Source organism: Anoplophora glabripennis, unplaced genomic scaffold (assembly GCF_000390285.2).
Source record: "Anoplophora glabripennis isolate ALB-LARVAE unplaced genomic scaffold, Agla_2.0 scaffold75, whole genome shotgun sequence".
In the NCBI taxonomy this organism is placed as follows: domain Eukaryota; kingdom Metazoa; phylum Arthropoda; class Insecta; order Coleoptera; family Cerambycidae; genus Anoplophora; species Anoplophora glabripennis.
The window spans coordinates 1,168,032-1,192,635 of NW_019416255.1; the positions used below are offsets into that span (position 1 = coordinate 1,168,032).

The following is a 24,604-nucleotide window of genomic DNA, read 5'->3' on the forward strand; positions in this document are numbered from 1 at the left end:
TAACAAACTGTAATTTATTTAATCATGCAAACAAGGACATGTTCTTAAATGTTGCTTAATGTTCTATGAATACGATTTGAGGTCTTATTCTGCCACAATCAATTACTTATCAAAATTTACCATCTGAGAAGGGACATATTTGCGCGCAAACTGCATTTTACATGTAGTTTAGGCAAAAGTTCTTTCTCATAACATATAAGATACAAGAATGAAATTGTTATTGTAATTATTGCATATATATTATTTTGTAATTTATAATCGTATGGTATTTTGTCTTATTTTTGTCACATTTATTGAATGTAAAACTATATATTGAATTAATGTAGTGATAAAATTGAACTGTAAATTGAACTAAACTGTAAGACGAAAACTAAGCCGCTTATGTTCATAGGAACCTTTTTTGTTGTTAACATTGACCAAGGTACCCTTTTTGACGTCAGAATGTACTGTACAATTATAATTTTTCTTTTAAGTGTAATCACCTCTATTCACTCGCTCATGTTATGACCAGCACGTAATTTTCTGCTTATTTCACGTTGAAATTCGTATTCATTACAATAATTATTCGTACACCTCATCTACCCCACACATTTACCATAATATTCATGTATGAGAACTGTGGTCCGACATTCCCGTCTGATAAATATTTCTACAGCGCTGGGTAAAACCGATATATTTCGCCCTAATGGAACATTTTTGTTTTCCTTATTAATGCGTATGGCTACACGGACAACCCTTTGTGCAAACAATGGCTATTAATTACTGAAAACGATCGATATACGACATCTGTTATATCATTCGCGTGTGCTTGCCTATTACCTTAACGATTTGGGTAACGATCTCCTCTAAATGATATAATAAAGACATATGCCTTGTATAATTTGCTACATAAACTTAGGTATCTAATTAAGACTTACGTTGAAACACGTCCTTCTAAAACGAGACAATTATTTTGGGGAGATTAAAACTGTGCTGACGTGTTGCAACAAAATGTGGAGTTATTTCATTCAGGATGCAGATGTATAGATCCACTGAGATAAAGTTTTGACAATATCTAGCTTTCACTTTCGGTATGCATTACTGATACTAAATAGATTTGGCGTAATTCTAACAATTTTTTAGTGCATTCTAACAATCAATTAATATATTCACAGTTTAAATTGTACAAATAAATTAAACTACAAAAGTGTATACCTGCTGCATCTTACTAGAATGAACCATTAAAGAAATGGTTAAATGTTATACCACATCCAGATAATTATTGTTAAATGTGTCAAAATGTGTCTACTTTATTTTGTTCACACATATTTTTCACTAAATAACAACAATCTGTATATAAAAAACAAAGCGTTTCCAGAAAAATAAGCAACTTCTTATGTAGATTTGCGATTTAGAATTCGACATTAAAATTTAGCCAAACCTTTTAGTTCCTTTTTTATTATAGTTTTTATTATTAGTTTTTGTACTTTTAATTTATTTCTAAGATATATTTAGCTAATGCATCTCAAAATTTGCCTAAATTCTATTCAAATTAAATCATCATATATGCTTTTTCATACCAACATTCGTGTGTGTTAAAACGTAACTTCATAAATAATTACTATTAAGTAGAACTAGACAAAGTACCGCACTAAAGTACTCATGAGTACTTCACCAGTGAGTACTGCTAAAAAGTTTTCATAAACCTGTGAACACTCATTTCAAAAGTACATTTGAAAAAATGAGTACTTGAACAAAGTTTAGGTACTCGTCAATATACAGGGTGTTTGGTAAGTCGATGCATTCCTTGCAGGAGGTTATAGTACAAAAGCTTAGTTTCTGATCTACAGGGTGTTAAAGTTTTAATAAAAAAATGCAAATTTATAAATATTGCCGAAACCGCTCAGAATATTTTAATGAAATTTTACAAGCTTTGACAGTTAACAACAATACACGTCTTACGACAAAAATATTGTTTTCAGTTTCACCAGTCACGTGCGCACAGGCATGTCTCTAGATATTGTTAAGGAAAAAAATGATACAGCACTGATTTTTCTTAAAATAAAAATTATTTTTGAATTCCTTGTTCAATTTGGAAGAGAAAAGGTATCTTGACTGTTTTTCTTATGACGCACCGTTTTCGAGTAAAAAAAATAAAATCGATTTATTGCATGGCATAATTCGGTTTCAATAATTTGAAAAATAGCAGAAATTATGCATTTAACTACTTCACACTCAAACACTCAAAGTAACAGCTATTATTAATTTTTTTAAACAATAACAAAAACGAGTGCACAGCCAACTTGCTAATTTCTGAATAGTTAATCTAAAAACTGATAAAAAAATTGTATCAGTAAAATTTTCGTAATAAAATTGGTACAAAAAAAAGTTGAGTGCACAATTTCTGCTATTTTTCAAATGATTGAAACCGGATTACGCCATCTAATAAATTGATTTTATTTTTTTTACTCGAAAACGGTGCGCCATAAGGAAAACAGTACAGATACCTTTTCTCTTCCAAATTGAACGAGGAATTGAAAAATAATTTTTATTTTAAGAAAAGTCAGTGGCGTATCATATCAAAAATATCCAAAGACGTGCCTGTGCTCACGCCACTGGTAAAACTAAAAACAATATTTTTATCGTAAAACTTGTATTGCTGTTATTTGTCTAAGCTTGTAAAATTTCATAAAAACATTCTGAACGGTTTCCGCAATATTTATAAATTTGCATTTTTTTATTAAAACTTTATCATCCTGTAGATCAGAAACTAAGCGTTTTCGGAATATGGTATATTAAGGAAATACATCACAAATCACTTGTACTATAACCTCCTGCAAGGAATGCATCGACTTACCAAACACCCTGTATGAGTACCGAGTACCGAATATTTATAAAATGCTAATTGAACAATTAAAAGAATATAAATTTTCCGAGATAAATTAAATCTTCCTCAGCAAATTCGAACTATGTATTATAAGTTTTTTCGAAGTCAGTTGAACATATAAAAAGCTGACCAATAAAATTTAATGAGTTTCAAATTAACAGAAACTTTCTAATATATTTTAATTACACAGGCCAACAAGGAAAAAATTCCAGAGATCAGACACTGCGTTTCCGAAGGCATTTGGCGCGCTGAATCCGAATCTGGCCTCAGAATTGATCCATCACCCTAGGTTTCCGAGACATTCTAACCTAAAAGTGCAAAAAACACGTATTTTTGCTATTTTCAAGGTTATGTAACTTGGCGAAAAAAATTATTTTTCTCAAAACTGAATATATCATTGGAAACTACTATATTTCCCCTTCAAAACGCATTTTTTTATTTGTAAAGAGCTTTACTTTTCGCGGAGATATCGTCGATTAAAGATGATCAGTATAGCTACCTTATTAAACCATGGCTCGACCTATAACACAATTAATGGGTATTATGGGTTATTGGGTAATAGGGCTTGAAGTTAACCTTCCTGACGATTAGGGCTCACAGCGCTTAGTGTTGTGGGGTTATAGGGCTTGGGATTAACCTTCCAGACATATAGGGCTTGGGGTTAACCTTCCTGACGATTAGGGCTCGCAGCGCTTAGTGTTATTGGGTTATAGGGCTTGAAGTTAACCTTCCTGACGATGAGGGCGCTCGCTCCGCTTAGTGTTGTGGGGTTATAGGGCTTGGGGTTAACGTTCCTAACAATTAAGGCTAGCAGCGCTCAGTGTTATGGGGTTAGCCATGATGTAATAATATAGCCACACTGGTTATCTTAAATTGACGATATCTCCGCGAAAAATAGAGCTTTTTCCAAATAAAAAAATGCGTTTTGAAGGGGAAACATAGTCGTTTCCAATGATGTGTTCAGTTTTAAGAAAAAAAAAATTTTTCGCCAAGTTACATAACCTTGAATATGGCAAAAGTACGTGTTTTTTGCACATTTAGGTTAAAATATCTCGGAAACCTAGGGTGATGGATCAATTCTGAGGCCAGATTCGGATTCAGCGCGCCAAATGCCTTCGGAAGCGTAGTGTCTGATCTCTGGAATTTTTTTTTTGAAATTTTGTCGGCCTGTGTTATTAATCTCCTCAAACAATTTTATTATATTTATGGTAAATTTCGTTTTGTTCCGTTTCAAAAGGTCTCCAAAATCTCTCTTATTTCTCCCTTTCGCAATTGTGATATCAATGATTAATAGAAGGTGCCTATAATAAATTAAAATTACATGAATCACACCAAATTCTGCATTGCTGCACTGCACTGCCAGGCTACTTGTCGACAACTGAAATTTATGACGAAGTCGACCAGAGCAACAGTGCGTAACGTCGTTTGCTCGCACGCGCATTCTTCAACTGGGCGTATACATTTCTACCACCTGCACGTTTAGTTCGACCAGACCTATATATGGGTATAGCTAAATCAATATGGGAACAAGTTTTTCAAATATTTCAATGCCGAGTTGCTGCGTCAGCGACCAAACCTGGTACATACTGTCATGGTCTTAGTTCTTCAATTGATATCGGAAAGACATTATAAGACATTATAATAAGTATCTCTTCTAACAATTTGAGAAAATGCTCGTACCCCGCTTACGATAATTTTTTCAGATTTCGCTCAATTCATTGGAACAACTATTTTTTTTATGTTTACATCTACGTTGTTTCAAAATTTCAAAAATTAATTTAAAAATTAAATTTTCTACATTTTAAAAATTTCAAAAATTCAGTCAACGTAAAATAATATTTGTAGCATATATATATATAAAAATGTATTTTTATCATATTCCGTTGGGAAGTTATTAATCGAAAATTACACTTCGCTCGAAAGTGCTTTCACCATAAGCCAATGAGCAAAATGGACAAATTTTGTGAGTGGCAGTAGAGTATTAAACGAATTTTATTTAGTAAAGAAAAATGAATTTAATTAAGTACTTAAAATTAATTTAATTTATGTTTCTTTAACTGAAAAAGTTATAAAAAATTGCAGAGATTCAACATGATTAATGAAACAGTTAAGACATTTTGTAAGCTAAAATAAGCAAATTTTTCTAAACTAAAGTTAACTAGTCTTATTTATGGAAGACACGACTTTATTAAATGTTCTTTGTTGCAGATGGTGCGATGGCTTTAATAAATAGGTAAGTTTACATATTTTATAGTTACCTTCTACATCTTTATTTAATGAGAATATTTCGTGAATGTTACTAAATTAACAGCTGATGTTTTTTTCGGATTTAATAAATAAAATATCGTATCGAGTATAGCAAATCACGCCTTAAATAATATTTTTCAATTTATTTCCGTAATAATAAATAAATATAACTTTATAATTAATAGCAAATCTAATTTACACACCTTTCATCAAAATGCAACGTAGTATTGACTTAATTACGTATTGGATAAAAGCATTTTTAAAATTTATATTAATTATTTTCTAGAGTTATATGAAACTAATATAGTAGTAATATAAAGTAAATATAAACTTAATAAACTCCTAATATGATATGTCGTATGTCAAAAAGTAGTATAACAAACTTTAACTCTAACGGTACTCGTCATTAACAACAAATTCAAAATATATAATATTTTCTCAGGCGTTTTCCAAAGTATTTTTTCTTAATCCCATATCTTTTCAATTCTGCTTTAATACCAGGAAATAAATTCCTGGCAAAAACATAGGTTTTTGTAAAATTTCATAAAAATTGCGCTTTATTAACAGTTATTCAGAAAAATATCTTTTCTAAGTTAGCCTTTATAGAGTTTGGTTCCTATACAACTTCTTGTTTGGATTCGTAAATACCCCGAATTGAGCTACATTTTTTTAACCTATTATACTTATGGCTGTCTGGGAAATATTTAATTTAATTAAAATTGAGTTTGTTAATACTCTTATAATCTACATATATCTTTAATTTTCTAATGAAAAGTAGACACGTATAATTCCTTCTTTTGAGGTAAGCTTAAAATTAATACTTATAAGGTAGGTATTTCAAATTTGTAATTTAAATTTGTATGCTTATTCTCGACTGTAAATACCTAGTTACTACATAAAACACTTTTGTTCACTCAAAAATTATGTTGTTTATGTTATGTATTAGGGACCATTACCTTGCAAAGCCTCCAGTTCGTGTTCAATATGTTGTAATTTCAATAAACGATACATCTTCATATAAATGATTCAAATTTTATAATAGCACCATCTGCAAAACATTATCTGTTTTTATTTACTTATTAGTCGATTGCCTCTAGTCTGGGGAGAACCTCATTTTTACCGAGATCCTCGTATATTGCTTGCCGTGTCTCTTCGTCTTCTACTCACCGACAAAGAGGCAAGCAGGATTTTCGGATGCTCCCCTCACCACGCCAACCTCAACAGACGCTTGGAGGTGCAGACGTGGAGCTGGTAAATTGTCCTCTATCGATAGTGAAGTATATTCCGGAAAATATAAAAAAGCGATCCAATTTATTTTGTTGCCTTCTTCTACGCTAGTGCACCTTGGGGATGGCACGGATTTCTGAAAGCTCTCAACTAGTTGCACTAAATGTTTTTGTGGAGACACTTCCAGTATGGGTACTCTGGTGTCTATGTTACTGTCATTTTTAGGTTTTGCTTTATCTAGCATTAGTCTCGAGGTTTCCTGTGAGTACCTAAAATATGAAAGATTCTTGGGGCATGTGTCGGCCTTCTATGAACACATGCAAATTTGTAGCTTCTAAGAGCTTACTTTATCCCTTAAGATCTTCACCGCAGGATTGGATACCTGGGTGGATGGGGTGCTAGAGCTAAGGTCTAGCCCAGGAGCAACGTGATCGCAAAAATTTGTGTAGAATGTTAAAAAGATTTTTAATTGTAAAATTTTATGATTTATTGATAAAATATGTAGATATTTACTATGAATAATATTTGATTCGTAAAGAGCTCTATACAGTACGCGTCTAAAGTACGGAATACATTCAGTAAAAACGAAACAATTTTTTACAATATATTTTACATCTATCTATATTACAATTCCAAATATATTCCATTATATATCTATCTATATTACAATTCCAAAATTGTAATATAGATGAAATACACAAGAGTTACCCCAGAAATAATTCATAATGTGCAATAAGAATTTCTACACAGACTTGCGTATTGTCAAGAAGTCGGTGGGTGGCAATTCGAATACTTAATTTAGGTAGAAAACTTAATGAATTGTATTTGCTTGACGTAGGAATTGTCATTTTCTTAATGAATAAAATTTACGTTTTCTAACATTCAATCGTCATTTACTCGAAAACTTTCCTATGTAAGATGGCAACATTTTAATACTGTCGGATCGAAAATGAAACGATCTTTCAGAATCAAGGAAAACAAATGAGGGTTGAAAATCGCCTTTTATGCTAAAATATGTATTTTTTAAATTAAAAATCGACCTGTTCGAGGATTTTTCCCAAAAAAAATTTGTTTCATTTTTACTGAATTTATTCCATACTTTAGGCGCGTACTGTAGAGTCCAACTTTAAATTTTGTGTTATGGCCAGGTTCCGATCCCAGTTACTTTACTTCAAGGTGCCAGGGTCGACATTTAATGCCATTCCTTGATGGTTCCGCAAAAGTCTTGTTGCGAAGTCCACCTTAGAATTGGACAATCGGTAGGAACTGATAATCGACTTGCAGTCTGAAGTAGTACTTTGGTTTTGTCTTGATGTTCTCTAGTCCGAATTCCATAATATTCAGAAAACTTTTTAGTTTCTGAAATTGGAAACTAAAGTGAATTCCTTATTTCTGCAGCGCGGCCACTCTGCCAACAGCATCGTCATCTAACGATGTCGTCTACTGGTGTTTACGAGTGGGTGAGAGCTTTGTAAACAACTTCGGTGAAAATGTTCGAAACAGGCGAAAATTTATATTTTGGCTTTGTATGTTTTCATTGTACATTTAATTGTTAACAAGGAACAGAGCGTATATGAAACTCTTTAGAAAGAATTACTCAGTTTTAATGATTTTAATGAGAGCCAAAGCCTAGATGTAAAGTTGAGCTTAGAAATATACATAAGTCCACTTAATTAATGCGAAATGAAAATTTTAAGCCAATTATAATAATTAACGAACTTCACCAACTAGTTGGTTTCCACTTTTGAGGTACATTACTTTATGTATTAATCCCTCTTTACTCTTTTTAACAGCTTCGCGGTGTGTATGAATGATTTTAAATAGATTAAGCCATCTCTGAAATGTTCACCGTAATTAACTGATTTACATTAATCTACTTAAAGTACTAACTAGTCCAAAACTTATGCATTTAACTAGAGTAGTAAATATTTTCTGTAATCTTGAATAAATCTAACTAACCTAAATATTTTAAAATATGTCAATGTTATTTCAGAATTGTTTTTAATATTACTGTTGGATTATTGTAAATTATTAGTCAACTTATAAAAATGTACACTAGATCATTGGCTATTTTAACATCATAGTAGGTAATGTAAAATTCCTTTATATAAATAATGTTACATTAAGCTTGTAATTTTACACTTTTTGTGTAATTCATTTAAAATTTACAAATCGATTGATGGACGTTTATAACATAAAGTGAAATTCTACTAAGGAACAGGAAAACTACAAACTATTTTTAAGAAGAAAAAAATCTGCATTATTACGTTGTACCATTTTTAGAAAGAATATGAGATTTTACATAGGTATTTTTTTCAGGTTACAGCATTCTTAAATAAATAAAAAATAACAATAAATAAATATAAGAATATATGAGTTTTCTTATTAGTTGTGATATATTTCAGGAAGTAATAAAAATATCTCGGATTTCGAGAAAGTTTTCAGCAAAATATTATGCAAATTTATGTAATTATCCTTAATGGTTAACAACATTCCTCTTCTGTTAAATAATTCTAATCCGGTGCATTCGATTAGAAGATTTTATTTTCTCAAGACCCAATGTTTTGATCGTCGGTAAAGACTTTGCTAACTAACTGAATGATTAGACTGTGGGTAACATGTGTGAAACTATTATAGCTCAACTGTGTGGTTACTTAACAAAGTTTTAACTCAAGACGACAGTCATTTGAATGTTATAGAAGCCTGCTGACCCGTGAGCTAGTTACTGCAACAACACATATACGCATTTAAAGTTTTTTTTAATAAAACTTATAATTTAGGAAAGGAAATCGAATAATCAAGCTTTGCCATTTTCCTCACGTTACCTGAGCCAGTGAAAGAAATAAAATACATAGCCTTTGAGTTCTGTGTTCTGTTATTTCAACTTAAAAGGGAGATATGAGATGAATCGCGGAATGAATATTATTTGATTTAAATTAAACGTTACGCTTGTATCTCTCCTGCGTTTCATACAGTTTCCCTCATTAAATTGTTTAGTGCTGAAATTATTAATATTAAATTGTAACTTCCTCTTTAACAGTCGGTATGTCGAAAAGGAAATGTTTACGTTTCCATTTAGTATTTTTTTTTTTAATTTTTAATGACTTGTAACATTTAAGTTCATATTTTTTATGCATTCGGCTCTAATTACTAGAGTTGTAAGGTCTTAGTTAAATACTATAATTTCATATCATATTATACGTAATACTTTTCACATAGTCCGCCAATTCATTCGTGTATGTGTACAACTGGACCTGATTACGTCGGACCTTTGAAAGAGGCTTTTGGATCTTAAAAGTCCTTCGAGATATCTTTTTCATATTAAACCTATGTTTTAAAGCATCTGGACACTAGTTTAAGCAATCTAAAATCACTTAGCAACCCTCAGCCAGCGAGAGTGGTACGGTCTAGCACCAGCTCCAGCAATGGAAAGGTTGCGGTTGAAAATCCAGCTTGGGAACACTGCGCAGCCACCACGGTTCGCGAAGGAACTTGGTAGGTGAACTAAGTTTGAAAAATTTGGAAGCGACTAGTTCAGTCCACCAACATCAGGAAGATCACCGAAGTAAGTAAGTCCCTCACATATCCAATGCGCAAGTCTTTCGAGGTGTTCGGAGACCTGGCCTGGTAATTCTACTGCAACATTGAGTTAGTTTCGTTCCAGCACTACAACCGTACAGACGTGCCAAGGAGAGGATTCAGGTTGCCGCTTAACAACGTAGTCGCTTGTCACCGTCTAATCGTAGCTTTGTTGTAGTGATAGTTTAGTACTGTACATAGAGTAACCTATTTAATAAATATAAATACTTACAAATTGTGATTTTATTTATGTGTGAAGGCCAACTCTCTCTAGACCCCTGGACATACCGTGTCTTCACTGTAGCTGCCCGAGTAGCGATGTTCCTGCACTGTAAATAGAAACTGGCGCTTGATGTAACCGCTGCCGCAGTATTTAAAGAAAATGTTTGGAACGGGAAAAAAAGAAAATAAAATAAAATGCAACATGTGGTTTTGAATAAGATATCTCAATAGATTTTCAAAACATCGGGTAAAAAATCTTCATTATTATTAGTTTTAGAGAAATATGTATATGTACAGGGTGTTAAAAAAAGAGTTTAAAATATTTAAGGATGTAATAGTATGAACCAAAATAAGCAGAAAAGTCTCAATAAACATGGGTCCGCAAAGTAACGGTTGCGGAGCTATGGAATGTTTTATGTTTTTAGCCCCTTTTTTTATTTTGCAAAAACGTTGTGTATTTTCTTATAATAGTTGGTTGATGTTTAGTGAAATAAACAGTACGTATTTGACAGTTGTTCTCAGTGCACAAGTTTTCTTTCGCTATGGCTGGTTACTCTAACGCAGAATTAACAGACATGCATTTCATGTACGATCGTGCTAATGGGAACGCCATCGAAGCGCGACGTCTTTATGTTGACGCTTATCCAAATCGCCAGATTCCTTCACAACGCATGTTTGGAAGAATTCACCAAAGATTGCGTGATACCGGTTCCTTGAGCAAACAGTGCCATTTATCCGGAAGACCAAGGTCAGTATCCACTCCTAGAGCAGAAGAAGAAATTCTAGCACTGGTAGAGCAGAATCCAGGTACGAGTGTGCGGAGAATCTCAGCCGAAGTAGGAATTAGTGGTCCTCTTGTTTGGAGAATCCTTCACGAGCAACTGCTTTATCCATACCATGTGCAACGAGTACAGGCCTTAAATCCAATATATGATCATCAAGCACGTTTGGTCTTTTGCCGCTGGTTTCTACGTCATGATGCTGAAGACCCTCGTTTTCTTGCAAACATTCTTTTTACTGATGAGGCCGGGTTCACAAGAAATGGAGTGTTTAATTTTCACAATACGCATATTTGGGCCGACGAAAATCCTCATGCTCTAATAGAATCTGGACATCAGGCACGTTTTTCATTAAACATTTGGATGGGTATTGTAGGTGACAGGTTTCTAGGTCCTGTTGTTTTACCAAACCGATTAACAGGCGCTGCTTACCTCAACTTTCTGCAGAACACACTGTATGAGTTTTTGGAAGACATTCTTTTGAATCAGAGGCAACAAATGTGGTTCCAGCATGATGGTGCTCCAGCTCATTTTTCCATGGCCGTTAGAGAGCATTTACACCAAAACTTTTCCACATAGATGGGTAGGAAGGGCCGGACCTGTTTTATGGCCTCCAAGATCGCCTGATCTGAACCCTCTAGATTTCTTTGTTTGGGGATATTTGAAGACATTAGTGTATGGTACTCCTGTAAATAGCCTGGAAGAGCTGCAGCTACGGATTAATCAAAAGTGTCAAGAAATCCAAACCAAGGAGGGTGTTTTCGAAAGAGTTCGAATATCGTTGAGACGAAGATGACGTGCCTGCTTGGAAATGTACGGAGGGCACTTTGAACATCTTCTGTAACTTTGTTTTTTGTTTGTTAAAAGCTTACTTTGTCGGTTTATTCCTAATAAAATAAAATGTTTGAAAAACGAATAGTGGTCCATATCTCCGCAACCGTTACTTTGCGGACCCATGTTTATTAAAACTTTTCTGCTTATTTTGGTTCATACTATTACCTCTTGAAATATTTTACACTCTTTTTTTAACACCCTGTATAAAAAGGTATTCTTGTTTTTTCATATATTGTTCTAAAAATGTCAGGGGACTATGTAAGACCACCCTGTAGCATACATTAACTCATAAGATTATTTTCACTGTATTTACAAATATCAAGAATCTGAAACTAACACCAGCGGCTTTTTCGGATACCTGGTTTCTCAATATTTCCTTATCACAGCGACTGAAAAGTGAAGTGGTGTAGAAGTTAATGGTTCATTCATTGTCTGAAAGACATAACGTAGAAATTAGCATATTTTACAACAAAAGACGTAAATGCCTTTTTGGTGAGTGAACAAATTCAAACAACAATTCATATTTAACAATTGAACACAATACATCAAAGTTTGAACGAGAAAAAGTATTTGATCTTGATTTGGAAATGTTATTTTTTTCCATTCATGTACAATTTTGTGTTCAATTCAATTTAAAATGAATATTTTTAAATATATACAAAACATTTTTCGTTGAAGTCAAGTTAATTGATAAGTTCACGCAACTTTGTTTTAATTAAGAAATCATAAAATTGAGATTAAAATTCTTGTCTTAAAAAATGAAAATAGTGTTTTCCGTTTAGGAGAAAAACGAAAAAATATATTATTGTAGTACAGAAATGTTAATACTTAGCAGAAAGTATTGCTCTAATGAGATATGTTAAAACGCATACAAGTATAACCACTCTTTAAAATTACTTTTTTCATTCACAATTCGTTAATATTCTCAGTATTTTGGGTACAAAGCGCTTTATAAATATTTAAATTTAATTTATTTATTTTAAGTGTTCGTTCGTACTTTCTGCAATCGGGCGAACATATGTGCCGTAAAGGAAATTCCTCTGCAAAACTATTCCAATTTTGATGTCAAACGATAGTCTTTCTCTGTATGTTTTTATTGGATTCTCATATTAAACTGTTGCCTGCAAAATCTGTAAGCGTCGAATATTTACATCGTATGTATGAAATTCGATGAAACGAAGCAATTATTTAATTGTTTGTATTGTTATTTGTTATTATTATAACAAAAACTAAATTTCTTAAAATAAATTATTTTTGGCTAATTTCATTGAAAAAATCATAAACAAATAAACATCATTTAACAAATCGTGAATCAGTCGGCTTTAAAAAATTTTTCAATTGAGTATTCATACCTACTATTTTCGACCAAAGTTGTAGATGATTAGTATTATGACATAGTGAATGTTGAGACAAAGTTGTCCTTATTTATCTGCAAACTTTTCTAACTTACTGAAATAATTTCTCGTAAAATAAGTATTTTCTTTGCGATCAGTAACGAGTTTACTATGTTAGCGCATTTGAAACGCCTGCATCATTTATAAATACAACTACGTTCACATTTTTGGTTTGTGAATTCGCATAAAGAAATACTTTTCTTTTTCTAAAATTATTAAATATAATAAATGACTAATTTACGCCAATGTAGAAGATTTTTAGAGATTTTTTTTCGTTTCTACACCCAGAAAATACTGTAATTAAAATTCATACAATTGTTCCAAAATGGTGACAGGCACAAATTGTATCAAACTTACATACAATATTGTTGAAAATTTGAGAATATGTATCTACAATTGATTGATAATAATCTCACATTTGTAAAAGTATCACAATATAAACGTCTCCACACAATTTTTCAGAAATAATTCTGTGAATTTTCATGATAATGTTTGTCTGTGTTTGTTTCATCAATAAAAATGGTTAGGTATTAGCAGTAAAAGTAAATAAAATCCAAACACGTATTTAAAGAGTTCAACTGTTCTTCAAGAAAAGTTTTAGTCTCGAAACTTTTAGATTTGTATAAATTCGTTTAATGAACTTAAAACTTCGACGTAAATGTTTTCACAAAGTGTTTGCTTATCGCTTTGTTTGAATTTGTCTTATTATTATATACATTTTCTATATTCTCTTGTACTGTTTGCCAATATAATTAATCTAATTTTAATTTTCCCAAAATAGCCAGATTTCATGAGTATAAATTAAATAACGAAATAACTTCTAACTAAGTTCTACGTCTTCGTCTGTGTTGCAATTATTTATTCGATTCTTCTGGATTTCTTCTGTAAAGATTGTCTCCCTCTTCCGATTAATGTTTCAATCTGCTGATGTTTCAACATTGAGCTGGGAATTCAAGGGTGGTAATCCGTTTACTATAGGAAAAGCTAGCGTTTTCTTGGTTTTATATGAATCTAAGCAAAATCTTATACTCCAAGTAAAAAATATTTCGATGATAAGCAACATTTACTACTTCCGGAAAGTAAACACTCTTTTTAATATTAATAATCATCTACTTTCACAGACTGTGAAATGCTCTCACAAATAAGGACAATTGCTGACATTAAAGTAACCCGATGTGTACCACAATGGGGTTGCCAAGTCAGAATTTGCAAATCATTTTGTCCTGAAAAGGACAGCTTGTTTGTATGTGCACGCGTGCGTGTGCGTGTGTATTCTCAATAAATACAAGAAATACAATTTTTCTTAATACACATGCATTTTTCAAAAAAAAAAAAATTATTTTTATACCTTTCAATTTTTCAGGAAATTTCACCGAAAGACCAATTTCCATAAGGTGTGTGAAGGGTTCTTTACAAACGAATTTTACCAAAAAATTATATGTACTAAAAGTATTGTTTTGTTCATAATTTCAAAGAGCAGCTAGTATCAGTTTTAGTGCCACAATAATTGAATTTACTTAGCCCCTGTAAGAAAAACACGATTCAAGAAATTTCATAGCTGTATCTTTTCAACGCGTCAGATTACATAGCGATGAGCAATTTCACATGATATAAAAAACTTTTATATTGGGTGTATTGTCAATGTTTCATGGCGATATCGATCTCGGTTAGGGAAAAGCTTAAATGATTCCGAAACCGTATCTATAGCGGGTTCTAATTACATTTAATTATAAACACACTTCCTACGAGTCTTGCCGTAATTAAATTAAATTGAGAAATTCATATTTGATGTCAGTTTAATTACATTTCGGTCCCGTAAGCTCTAGCCTAATGGCTCCTAGGAAAAGGTTATACACCTTTCCGAGCAGAATTGAAACTTACTTGCGATAGATCAAAGACGACTGCCATTGCCCTTCGGTACAAAGTAAATTGTGTGAAACAAAACTGTCGTTGATATAAAATTGTGTTCCCGATGTAACTATAGACGAATGTTTGCTGTCCTATAAATTCCTACTTTGTGTTCACCAGATCGCTCAAGTATTGATAACTGGTTCGTTCAAATATTTTCTTTTAAAGTAACAGAAACCGAACAAATATTGCCATGTGGAGGAAATATACAGCCTGTCCCAGTGAAGGTGCGCTCCCATATGAATACACGGAAAATATTATATTGCAAAAAAATGAATACTTATACTATCGGGATCTTCTATTTTATCACAATTATAATCATTCAACTCATTTCATTTGGCCGGTGGGTGCTCACTGCATATAAAAAGTTAACATATCAAGTGGTGGGAACTAAATCAGGAAGAAGGAAAAAATTACTAAAATCCCTCATATATTACCTAATACCTTTAAATGTATTAAAAGACAATTATTTCCAAAAAATGTAATTATTCATTATTTTATTATTTATAACATCTGTATTTTTTTTCGTAATCGGTGGTGACTATCAGTCAAGGGCAAAATAGGAGATAATTTAATATTCATATTCATATAATATTTAATATTTAATATTTGGAGTCAGTAATAATGAATTTCCAACAGTTTTTATTGTTGCTTACAAAAATGTGAACATTGTCCTTTTTAAAGTTCCCTGCAATTCCAAATCTTTGTCCTCGAATTGAGAAAACTTTAAATAATAATAATATCTCTACTCCTCATTCTAACTACAAGAATTAGCCCATAAGTCGGAGACTTGTGCGGGAGAGGAGGCGGCATATTATTATTAGGCAGGCCGCATTTGCGCCCAGGAACGACTTATGTTGGTAGGCCCTAATCACCATTCAGTACAGGAATGAGGGAAACCTGGAAAACCTCATTAATTAGGGGGGTGGTCAAATGCCAACCGGTGTCAATCTCTCACATTAACCCAAGCCAACGTTCTTCCACCCTACCATACCTGCACAGAGGGTGCCAATCCTCCGTACAAGCATAGCTAATCTACGGTCTACCGGCCGCGGGAATCGAACCCGGGTAGAAATTTGCACACGATTTAAAGTACTGACGCCTTAACCCGTGCGGCTATCGACCGATGTAGTTTTAATTTAATTAATTTTAATTAATTCTGATGTAGTTTTAATTTTATTTAACATCTTTTGAAATGATGAAAGGTTGTAACAGAGCTGCAAAAAGATAAAAAGTAACGTTTAAAAAAAAGAGAGTCAGAAAAAAATTACATTAACCCAATACAAAAGTGCATCCTCTCCGATAGAATAAAACATGTTTCTAAACGTTCATACCTTAGGTAATATCATAAAGGAGGACATCAAGTTTACCATGAAGGGATATGAATTTCATCGAAAAGATAATGCTATTGATAGTTGCTATAGGCATTACGAAACACGATGATGCTACCAATCTGGCAAAATTTTAAGTAAACTGATATATATCTCAGTATGTTAGGTATATCTACTTTGTATTAATTGTGTTTAGACATATTATTTTTGTTTTTATTTTTTATAATTATTTAATATTAGCTATTTACTAGCAGAAACTCGATGCTAATTGGGGCACAGAGTATTTTTTCCGCAATATCAACGGGTATGTGTCCTATATATGAGGTTAGATATCTTTTGCATAGGTACTAAGATTTGAAGAAGAGCGTACAGAAGAATACTGTTTGACTTCACTTGATAAGGTATTTTAGAAAAAAAAAAAGTTTATTTGGATGGAACACCTTAAAAATGTTATAAAAATAAGAGAACTAATAAAAGAATACATAATTTTTAAAAGTAAAAAAAACGGTTATGATTAAGAATCTGTAAATCAGACTTTTATTAGGTATTATAATAAGATTTTCCTTTTATCAATTTCATTCTTATTAAAAAACAACAAATTAATTTGGTGGTTTACAATTATAAGAAAATTATATGTGGAAGCTTATAAAAAATTTCTAGGGAAACTGAAGGAAATAGACCCTGCTGAAAAATGCTTCATGAAAATAAACTTCATGAAGTCAGAGGTATTGACTGCTATCTTTTTCTCTACTATCTTTTTTTGATTTGCTTAGTGATCTCTCAAGAGGTGAAATGCAATTTCTCATTATTGTATCCTTGTTTGTAAAAAAGTAGTAGCCATAGAAAGTAGTTTTAAGTATGTCCCATTCGTAAATAATTTTTAAAATCTTTATGTTCAAATCTGAACTAGTTTAATTAAAACCAATACCATGCCTATCAATGCCAACGCGTTGTCAACTTTCGATGTTATTGCTTAATGTTGAGAGAATCGCTGGAATTTTACCGTAACGTGTGTGGATTATTCAGGTCTCCGGTATCCCTGCACAGTTTTTCCAGCACAGGTCTACCTGACAGGTCCACTGGAACGTGTATTGATACCTTTAGCTGCTACTAAATGATTTCTTATGATCCTATATTTACATTCCTTGTTTTTCTTCCTTCCCTGTTCTTTGCTTAACTTGATGAGAATAGTTCCCAATTAACAATTTGATGTATCATAGAAATGAAAAAATGTTTATAAATCATTTTTTTATAAAACAAGTTTGTCAATATAAATATTTCCCAAACATTTATAAAAAGCTTATAAACGCGATATGGGCACAGTTTTCAAAACAAATTAGTTATTTAATTTATTTTACTATAGCTTCTACAGGTTTTATAAAATGATTATATAAACGTTTACAAAGAATTAAAATTTATTATTGTACAGTATACTTTTGCAAAAAAATCTCAGTATTGTTTTTTAAATATTACAAATATAAATTCTACACGACATATTATGTCAACTAACAAGTTTAGTGAATGACATAAAAGCAACTTCGTTCCACCAACACTAAAGCTATTTTAGGCTTCGAAGGAATATTTTCTGTGAAAACGAATATTTAGTAATATAAGAGATTAAAAGAAAATGTTTTCGATTATACCACAAAAATTTGTTTATTTTTATTTTAAATTCTAGAATGGCTGCTATCCAAATACTTCAAACATAACCAAAATTTATCTTCTTATTTTGCATATCTATGCTTTTAGAACAAATATTTGTCTGAAAAATAACTGTTATAACATATAGGGTATATGTATTTTCTTTAATTAAACAAAAGTGTCGTATTGCAAAAGCGAAGTAATTTCAAATCGTATTATTGTTCGATATTGTTTTTTTTTTCACTAGTTTTCCTTTTACCTATAATTTTAATTAAAGAAAAAATTAAATTCAACGTTCAAAGAAGAATTAGGTCTCCTTTTGCCTTTCTTTCTACTATTGTAAGATAATTACGGATTGAATTTGTTTATAGCTTTAGCTGCTGCTAAACAGTTTATGTCTAACCAATATTTAAATCCCTTGTTTCCTTCCTTCCTTGCTTCTTTGTTCATTTTAATGAAGTGTTAGTTCATTAATGACATAATTTTACGATATATCCCTTCTCTGTCACATTAGAAATTTTTTTATATACGTTTCAATTTATTTTTATGTATACAGTGTTTCAGAAAACATGGATCAACGTTCGGGGCAGATTCCTAACCTAAAAACAATATTATTTTTTCATATCAACATGGGTCCGATTTCGCTTCGTTCCTTAGCTACAGGGTGTTAAAGATTTAAAATAAAATATGTTATTTCAAAAAATCTAGATTTCAACTGAAGGGAATTAAATGAAATTTGGACAACTATTCATATTTTTCTTAGAAGGAGTATTACATACAATACATCAATACATTTTCTACACTACTTGTTGAACGTAAAGTACCAGCTTGTTGCCAATTATAGACTTATAATGCATGTGCTTAGCCTTAACTAGGAATCTTCTATTTGTCCTTGTTCTCAGATTAGACTCTGCGGGGGCGGATCTGCTATTCCTAGGCCCACTCTGACATTTATCTCGTTTTTGTTTTCGGACAGTGATAGACCTCTGAGACGTTCCGTAGTGTTTGTGTCACTGATCCCTAGATAAATGATACTATAGATAGGAAACTTGAATAGATTTCGTGGTCATTAACAGCGCTAACTGTTGACACTTTCTCCAACTTCTATTGCTTTCCTTTTCTAGGAATTATCGGTAATACAGTGAGTTAAATTACCTTTAGCCAGTAAAAGATGCAAGCACCATCTAGTTGTACGCTCTACAACTATATACCTACCTACTCAATATTTGTTTTAGGTATTCTGCCGCCGCTAAATTTAAAATTACATAACAAATCTCACCCTACACAGATCACTCAGAAATTGATTTTGTAAAATAATTTTCACGTAGATAATTTTTTTTGTCACCATGAGAAAATAAGTACATTTGATAAAAAGCATTAAAATCACTCAAGCATTAAAGACACTTTTAAATGCTCTAATAGTCTTCCTACTTAAAATAAGAAATAATTTTGATACTGTAACTTTTTAAAATGTTTGTTGAAAAAATTTCAAATTTCAGTACATATTTTGAAAAAAAAGAGTGAAAATGATTATAGAGTTTCAGTGCTTTCTATATTGTATTAGCTTTCACGGTGAATAAAAAAATATTACAAGTAAATAATTTTACTAAACCAATCTTTGATTAATTCTTGTAATAGAGATTTATTATGCAACTTTAAATTTTTCGTTGTGTTGATATCCATAAAAAAAACTACCTACCTCTGATCACATTTTTTATTAAAAAAAAAAAAAAAAAACAACATTTTATTATTAATAAAAAAATGTGATTATATGATGATCAGACATTATTATGTTATATAAATAAATGTGAATGAAATATCTAATAAAACACACTAAAAACACAAATAAAACACACACCAACACTCGCCAAACCTAACCAACAATAAACATGAACAATAAGAATGACATGAAATGATTCATAATTGCAATTGTCAAAATTTATTCTACAAAATCTTTGTTGCGACATCTATAGACTCTTTCCCCAACTTGTATATCCATCTCAAGTCACGTGGTTCCCAGAGCTTCCCCATTTTTTCAAGTATAAGTTCTCGGGCCCTGCACTGATCGTATCCAATGCTCCCAAACGTTTAGCTGTTCTTCACAGTCGGCGTTTTCAATGGTAACTTTTTAAAGCTTCGCCACGTCTGAGACCTCGTTACTGATATTACAGTGTCAGTGTTACTGCGCGCGCATCTAGTCATGTCCAGTAGGGTCAGAAATATGTCCTTGCGCTCGAATCCAGTAACGTCATTGCCGTAATACTCCTTTTCAGTCCTGTGCAGTACAGTGATGAGAATGGGGTGGGAGGTCCTGCGAACGTCATCAATGACGTCGTTACTATTACAGCATATTCGGTACAGCTGCGTCTTCACGCCTGCGCAGTAAGGTGGTGGGTGTGGTCTTACGTTCGTCCCCGGTATCGTCGATGTCTGTGCGACGAGAACAACAAGGGTGGATTTCGAGCTAAGACTACGGAAGTGCGTTGTAAGTCTGTAACTGGCGGCGACCACGCCATATCAACCCGAAAAACCATGATACTTCAAGTAATACGGGCTGTGAAAGCCTTAAAAATACTTGTTAAACTGTATCATTGGCTCAAACTTCACTGATTCGTGGGCTGTAGTCATATTTTCAGACGGAAGTATACTCGTATTATAGGAACAGGATTGTATATTCTGTATTCGTGCAAGGGTAACCGCTATCATTTGTGCACAAAGGTGTAATATGGAACACAAAAGCACATAAATTCGAACATTTGGTAGGTTGGCTATAGGCTGCGCTTATATATTTCTTTGGCAACCGGACTATTTAGAGGACCCTTCAGAGATCGCGTATCTACTCGTAAATTGCTGATAACTACTTTCATTTTTCATTTGTTAAATTAAGAACTTAAAATATGGGTAAAATTATCTTATTGAAAATATGCTTCATATATTAAGCAGAGTTATTAATTTTCCACTTTATTGAATCACTTTATCCATGAGAAAAATAAAAATTTTTATTTCGCACTGAAAACATCATTTTTAGAAAAATTATCTACTACTTTTAATGATGTGAAACTATTGTTTTACCATTCGCTAATCTCGTATAAAATCCCTTCATTACGATATAAATGTGATGCATTATCAAAAATACAATTGTTTCCGCATTTTTCTCGTTCATTTGTAGGTAAAACTGATTTAGGTAATAGATAATTTTAATGTCACTACTAAAAACCTATGAATCTGGATAATCGAAGTACTGTAACCATTTTTGATATTTGCATAATGCAAGAACTCATCTTTGTTTCGTAATGAAAACTATACATTACACATAGATCAACTGGTGTTTAGGAGAACAAAGAAAATTTTAAACTGGGATTATATTTTCAGCCGTGGTAAAGTTTTACTTCCAAAAAATTTAGTGTTAATCTCATTTTGTTTTTCGTTAATAAGTTGAAGAACGATATATCTAGGTATAGATGTAGGTATTATACGTATAATAATCATCAAAATATCAATCTTATAGGTATATCCAAAAATGTGTGCTGTACAGGGTGTATAAAAATTCACTTAAAAAGTGAAATGTGTAAATTCTCTTATATCCTAAAACGTCTTAGTTTTCGACAAATAAGTGCCAACATTTTTGAGTAATGTACCTGAAATATATCCAAAGATGCTTGAAGTAAACTGATGAAACAGTTTAATAAGCCATAAATCAATTAAACCGATTAAACTAAGTAAAAGTAAAAAATTACTGAATCCATTGTTGCGACATTATTCTCTTATTTGCGTCAACTAATCATTTCATTTGTATTTATTTACATTTACATTTATGTATTATGACATACACACATAAAATTTAGTGTCTAGTCCCTTAAAATTAATACCATCGATCATTTTCCCAAGTTTCATTCAACTAACGTGCACTATGTAGTTAAGAAACTTATTCTCTTTCAAGGGTTGTTAGGTGGAAATCATAAACTGTTAAAGCTATAGTTGCTCTTGTGGTATTCCAAGTTATGATTAGTTGCGAACAGAGAACTTGCAATTTGTCTTACGTCCTCGTTGCTCTTGTAGTTAGTCATTCTTCCTGTATGTTTAAGGTACACTGTGTCCCAAAATGAAACAGGTCAATTAGTAAATAGAAATTGTCACTTTTCTGCAATATTTTCTATTTTTTTAGCCATGTTTGAAAGACCTATAACATTACGACATTATTTTTGAGTAGGACTGTATTTTATAGTATAAATACATAGCCTTTCTAAAGACGAATTCAGCGATATAAGGTTATACCTACTTGTTTGTCATAGTTGTCAAAAAAATGTAAAAAATTGTCTTTTAAGTACTGACTGTATATAGTCTCTTTTGCACATTGAAAAACCTACCTACTCTTTATTAATCTTTTTTTACTTACTTTAAAAACTTTTTTTTCTCAAAAAAAAAAACACATCGATAAACACATAAAATTCTCTAGAGTACCTTAGGTACAACGTGAATCGTTTTATTAATTCATTCGTTGTTAAATTATTTTGAAAAATGATTACCCGTTTAAGCGAAAAACAGAATTGAAATTTTAATTATGATTGGATGCGGAGATAAAATCCGTAATCAACAGGAGATATGTTACTTTTTTCACCATAAGTATCCAGACCAGAGAATTAGTCGATTAATAAATATAGTATCCAAAAAGTTGCAAGAAACCGGAAGTATAAAAGATTTACCTGGATCAGAAAGGCGAAGCGCGGTAAGCGAAAATGACCGTCAAAATATGATGCTCGTCGTTACTGAAAATCCCAACGACCTCAGAATCTGAGGTCCTTGGAAAATCCTCACTCATCCACTAGATCTATCTCAGGAAACTGCAATTTGTCGAAGTTCTCAGTTCATAAAACTCTGAAGACTCAAAAGTGACATCCTTACAAAGTTAACGTCTTACAAGAACTATGAGCAGATGACACAGATAGAAGATTATAGTTTAGGGAAGATATTATAAATTTATTTGAAAGACAACCCAATTTGAAAAATCACATAATATTCACTGACGAAGCAACTTTTCTTAAACGGAACCGTGACCAGGTAAAATACTAGGTTTTGGAGCCCAGAAAATCCGTATTGGATACAAGAAAAATATACACAACGGCCGGAAAAAGTGAATGTTTGGACTGCAATAGTAGGAAAATAGCATACTGGGACCTTATTTCTTTGAGAGCAATTTGACAGGCGACATTTATTTGGATATTTTGCATATTCAGCTGATTCCAGCCCTGGAATTAATTTTTCCTAATCCTAACGAGCAGCACGATATGCCTGCTGGTAATGTCTGGTTCCAACAAGATAGTGCCTCGAGGTAAGAAATTATCTTAATGAAGTTTTGCCAAATCGATGGATAGGCAGAAGATGGGCGCTTGAATGGCCACCACGCTCCCCTGACTTAATCCCACTAGATTTCTTTTTGTTGGGGGTTATCTAAAAAGCAAAGTGTATCTGAACAGACCAGACACTATCGAAGGATTGAAAAATTATATCGGAGAAGAAGTTCGAAACATAAAACCAAGTGTTATTCAGAATGTAATTGATAACTTCACATGAATACCGAATTGGGCACTACACAATGATTAATGGGGGCCACTTTGAACATTTGCTGTAAGAAAATAAAAAGTAGTACCAAATTATTGTTTTCAGCGACATTTTTAAATATCAACTGGAAAAAAATTATGCATTTTGTTCCATCATTTTGGGACACAGTGTATTATAAATACAAGGTGCGTTTCATAGTAAACAGGACTTTTTAAAAATAAGAACAAAAAGTTTTTTTAACAAAAACGACTTATTTTATTAAAAAGTGACTTGCACATTCCAAAAGCAAGTGGAATGAGTGTTTTAGATCGTCGACCGAGATGTCCTTCAGGATGTTGGTACAAGCCTTTTAAATGGCGTGTACGTCTACAAAACGCTTTCATTTCATCGACAAATGCGTTTTTCCGAAAACGTAAAAGTCACAGGGTGCCAAGTCAGACGAATACGGAGAGTGGTTAACAGTTAAAATGCGATTTTTAGTCACAGGTGTCGACCGATGAGATGACGCATTATCGTACAACAAACTCCAACTTCCTTCTGCGCGATATTCTGGTAGTACCTTAAACCTAATACCTTAAACTGATTTATTTTAAATTGGTATGCTCTAAAAGGAGAGAGAAAGAAAAGGAAAAAAATTGTTAGCACATGGTTGTTCAACATTGAAGGTTAAAAATTTACATAACTTAAGTGGTTAACTAAACTCAAATTGAAATTTACTAAACTTAATACAATTAACTAGATATTTAAATGTTCGATTAATTACACGTGATTTATCTGATTTAATTGAAATCACACCCGAGCAAACTATAGCCGACACCGAATCAACAAGACCTCAAAATCGTTTCGTCTTGGGTTTTATTAAAATCATCCCAAAAAAGACCCAACCACTGCGATTGGACGTTCAAAACGAAATAAATATCAGACCGGTGATTTGCTATTCCATCACAACAGGTTCAATAATTAACCAACATGATATAACAACTTAACGACTTAAGTATAGTCCAAAGTATGATCTAC

At 32.2% G+C, this 24,604-nt stretch overlaps 1 protein-coding gene across 2 annotated transcripts in view; it reads left to right on the plus strand.

Annotated features, from left to right (window-relative positions):
* Positions 1-24,604, plus strand: part of LOC108903378 (high affinity cGMP-specific 3',5'-cyclic phosphodiesterase 9A) — a 350,789-nt gene that overhangs the window by 120,886 nt on the left and 205,299 nt on the right. For both annotated transcript variants that reach the window (XM_018705534.1, XM_018705535.1), the window contains exon 2: positions 5,075-5,099. The gene's annotated coding sequence lies outside the window, so the exon portion shown is untranslated. The remainder of the gene's footprint in view (positions 1-5,074; positions 5,100-24,604) is intronic.